The sequence below is a fragment of the Oryctolagus cuniculus genome, chromosome X (genome assembly GCF_051225735.1).
Source record: "Oryctolagus cuniculus isolate XC-2025 breed Fujian yellow rabbit chromosome X, ASM5122573v1, whole genome shotgun sequence".
NCBI lineage: Eukaryota > Metazoa > Chordata > Mammalia > Lagomorpha > Leporidae > Oryctolagus > Oryctolagus cuniculus.
This window is the reverse complement of record NC_142888.1, coordinates 84,846,804-84,851,689: the sequence shown is the minus strand read 5'-3', so window position 1 is coordinate 84,851,689 and position 4,886 is coordinate 84,846,804.

Below are 4,886 nucleotides of genomic sequence, written 5' to 3'. Positions count from 1 at the left end.
TTTTAGGATTTATTTATTTATTTGAAAGTCAGAGTTACACACAGAGAGAAGGAGAGGCAGAGAGAGAGAGAGAGAGGTCTTCCATTCGCTGGCTCACTCCCCAGTTGGCCACAATAGCTGGAGCTGCGCCTATCCAAAGCCAGGAGCCAGGAGCTTCTTCTGGGTCTCCCGCGTGGGTGCAGGGGCCCAAGGACTTGGGCCATCTTCTACTGCTTTCCCAGGCCATAGCAGAGAGCTAGATCAGAAGTGGAGCAGCCTGGACTTGAACTGGAACCAGAATCCATATGGAATGCCAGCACTGCAGGTGGTGGCTTTACCTGCTATGCCACAGTGCCGGCCCCAACTCTGCCTTTCAAAGAAATAAATATTTAAAGAAAGATTTATCTGATGACTTAGAGGTGGTATACGAAAGAGGCAGTGGAATCAGCAGTGACAGCAAGGACTTAGTCCTCAGTAACTAGAAAGACAAAGTTGCTATCACTGAGATGGCAGGAGACGAATTATGGAGGCATTAAAAGAATATATAACATAATATAATATAATGATATTTAATAATACTGTAGAATAATATTTTTATAGTCATGAATTGGGCAAAGTTTTCTTAGAGAATCTGGGAAACAAAGTCATAAAGAAAAAAATCGATAGATTAACAAAAAAGATGCAAACTTCTTTATGGTGAAAGATATAAAACTAAGAAGAAAAATTCTGGACCAGGATAAAATTTTTATAATGTAGATACAAAACCCAGGGCAAGTTTTATAACACCTAAAGGGTACTTTTACAATACTAAAAGACAGATAACCCAATTGAAAAATGAGCTACGGCCACAAGCAGGCACTTCACAGGGAAGGGAATACCAGGCAGGTCAATAAACCTGTGAGAGGAGGCTCAGTTTCATGAGAGAAATACACATTAATGCCACACAACAATATCAGCTTTCACCCATAATACCAGTAAAAACAGAAGACTGATCATTGAAGTTCTTCACAAAGCTGTTGACAACACACTTGCATGTACACTCAAGGGACAAGGCCTAGATTTATAACAAGTTTCTGGTGGTCAACTATTGCTGTCTACTACAGATGTCTATGCTTGTGGTCTTTGATCCAGCAATTCCATTTCCAGGAGCCTAGCTTACAGAAATAATCACACAATTGGGCAGAAATCTAAACAAAAGGGTGTTCATTGCACCATTGTGGATAATTGTGAAAAACTCTTAAATGATCTAAGAATTTTCCAATAGAACAATGGTTAAAGAAGTTATGATTCATCCATACTATGAAATATCATGTGGGCTGGTGCTGTGCCGTAGTGGGTGAAGCTGCCACCTGCAGTGCCGGCATCCCATATGGGCGCCGGTTTGAGTCCCGGCTGCTCCTCTTCCAATCTAGCTCTCTGCTGTGGCCTGGGAAAGCAGTTGAAGATGGCCCAGGTCCTCAGGCCCCTTCACCCACATGGGGGACCTGGAAGAAGCTCCTGGCTCCTGGCTTCGGATTGGCCCAGCTCTGGCTGTTGCTGCCATTTGGGGGGTGAACCAGTGAATGGAAGACTTTCTCTCTCTCTCTCTCTCTTTCTCTTCCTCCCTCCCTCTCTCTGCCTCTGCCTCTCAAATAAATGAATAAATCTTTTTTTTTTTAAAGAAATATCATGTAGCCTTAAAACAGGTAAGATATATCTTTGGTTATAGTTGGACAATTACAGAAAGAGATAATAAAAATGTGTTTTAAAAGGAGAAAACAGCAAATTATAAAATAACAATATTATTATCTTTATGTCAAAAAAAAACCATATGTGTGTGTGTGCGAATGCATAGAAAAGTGCTAAATTCTTGTTGGTAAATCTGGGCATGGGATTCTACGTGTGAGTGAATGCATGGGAACAGTTTTCTCTCTCTGTATACTTCTTTGTTTTGCCAGATTGTTTTTAAATCCAAATGTATACTTTTGTAATTTATAAGTAAAAAACCTGAGAGATAGGTCAGACACCATGTACTTTCAGAAGTTCCCAAGAAAGACTCCTGGGGAAAGTAGCATATTTGTTACATTATCATCACACTGTGCCGCTGGGCAGGGTGATGGGAACGGTTTCTAATGCGTGCTATGTGGCCTTGTGAAAGACACAACGTTTCTGAGCCTTGGTTTTCGTATATAGAAAATGTAGATAATAACTGGCCCATTGCTTCATTGGTACAGTTGCAAAGATAAAATGGAAAAGTAGTTTGAAGTGATAAAGTTCTGTAAAAAAATGCAGAGGCTACTTAATATTTTATATGCTGGTTAATAGCTCACTTTTGTTTTTTATTTTTTAATTAATTTATTTATTTGAAAGTCAGAGTTACACAGAGAGAGAGGAGAGAGAGAGAGAGAGAGAGAGAGAGAGAGAGAGAGAGAGAGAGAGGTCCTCCATCTTCTGGTTCACTCCCCAACTGGCCACAATGGCCGGAGCTACACCGGGCCATCTTCGGCTGCTTTCCCAGACCATAGCAGGGAGCTGGATCGGGAAGTGGGTCTGGAACTGGCACCCATATGGGATGCTGGCACTGCATCTACTACGCCACAGCACCGGCCCCAATAGCTCACTTTTGGTAGGCAATCGTCAGTAACATCAACATTCAGTTCCAGGCAGAGAATTTGTTTTAGCAGATTTCTTCCTTTCCCAGTTAGGTCTCACACAGTAGCAGTGTGGGTATTTTACCTCTCAACGTTCCGGAATGTCATGGGTTTGTGTGATAGATTCTGGTTCTGGTGGGTTTTGATATACCCTTGAATTATACCCTCTACCCAACCAGTCTTCGGGTCACCCAGCTTGAACATGTTGAATTCATTAAGAAGCTCTTACTGAGCACCTGCTTTGTGTTTGGGTACTCTCCTCTGGTTTGGTGGCCTGTCCCTGAAGGCAACCAAGGGACACAAGGACCCAGGGAACCGGGAGAGTCAGAAAGGAAGGTGAATGTCGGAGACCTACAACAATTATTTGGGGAAAAATACTGTCTTGGGTATATCCCATGTCTTGGTCAAAGAGAGGAACATTCTTTCTCTGCTACTTGTTGTTCCTCCTTCTCCCCTACCCTATATTATAATGGATGTCTCATTCCCAGACATATGTAACTGATAGCCTAACACTGAGAATTTAAGCCAGTGCTATGCTATCAATTACATACATCTGGGAATGAGACATCTATTAAAAGATTGCTCCACAGGAGCGTGTATTCCAGTCAATGAGCTCACTAGTACTTTTTGGGACACAGTGTTTTTTAAGTTGCGAACTGCCTGTATGAGACCTGATCTCCACCCTGGAGGATCTCACAGTTAATGGATGTAGGGGAGACTCAGTTAATAAACAAGAAACCACTGCAGAGCAATCAAGTGCCCATGTAGGATATTGGGTGCAAGAAGAATGTGGATTTATGCTAATGAGAGCCCAGAGAAGAGTGGTCTGCAGGTTCCTTGAATCGTCACACAGGACATCACGACTGCTCTGCATTAAGAATACACTTGAATTGGGCCAGCGCTGTGGTGTAACAAGCAAAGCCACTGCCTGCAGCGCCGGCATCCCATATGGGTGCCATTGTGAGTCCCAGCTGCTCCACTTCCAATCCATCTCCCTGCTAATGCGCCTGGGAAAGCAGCAGAAGATAGCCCAAGTCCTTGGGTTCCTGCTCCCACATTGGAGACTTGGAAGAAGCTCCAGGCTCCTGGCTTCAGATCAACCCAGCTCTGGCTGTTGAGGCCATTTGGGGAGTGAATCAGCAGATGGAAGACCTCTTTCTCTGCCTCTGCTTCTGCCTCTCTGTAACTTTACCTTTCAAATAAATAAATAGCTAACAAAAAGAATATACCTGGGTAGCAGGAAGAAGGAGAAAATTATAAGTGGTAACAAAAGTTGCTGGGAGCCAAGGATTGGCATCACATGAGCATGGACAGAGAAGGCTGTGGGAAAGAATTGGGCCTGATGGAAGCAAGATGACTTTCTGAGAAACAGTGGGAAATTGGCTTGGCTAAGGTGAGATGTGGTCAAAGATGTGCTGTGAAAAAAAGTTCATAAGATATGATCCTTGAAACCTATGCACATTTCATGAAACTGAACACTTTAAGGCAATACACCATGATAGAATTTTTTAGGTAGTTGCATTAATGTGACTAAAGTTCAGAGGAGGTGAGAAGCAGATCTGGGAAGTCTGGGAATCCAGACTAAGGACTTTGGAATTGAGAAAAGAGTCCATACATGGTTATTGAAAATGTGTGCTTAGGGTTGGAATGTTGGCCCGGGCTGATACACAGGATGAAGGAGGAGATGGGCCAGACCATTGAGGAGATTGCTATGGGTAGTATGCTTAAGACATAGGCCAGGGATGGGGAGCTGAGGACCTGGACCGGGACAGAAGCACCAGGTTGGAGAAGGAAGAAATCCGAGAGTTGTAGTAAGGGTGGAAACCATGGACCTTAAAGTTCGCTTGGAGATTCAGAGGAGGCCCATAGGTTTCTCAGGGCAAATTAAGAACTCTAATAGAAGGTCATGTTCGTGGGAAGGTTCTTTACCTGAACACCTTCCCATGTCCTCCTAGTGAACCCTCCTTTCTAAGGAAATCCTACACCATGTATTCAGCAACTTAATTCTGCAAAAATTTAGACTCGTCCAATCATAAAGCATTTACTAACTTGATTTTGAAAAATGAGGTTAGTGAATAAGCACTATAAGGTTTCTAACTCGGGAAACGTAAACATTCTGCTGTGAGTTTTGGTGGAAGGTAGTGAGAAATACCAGTGTTTTCAAGATATCCAGAGTTTTTGCTTCATAACCCCTCTGCCCCTCTTGTGAACCTCATCTTCCCAAGAAACTTTATAGCACCTGTTCAGTCACAGGAATTGTAAAAGGAGGTTAGTGAA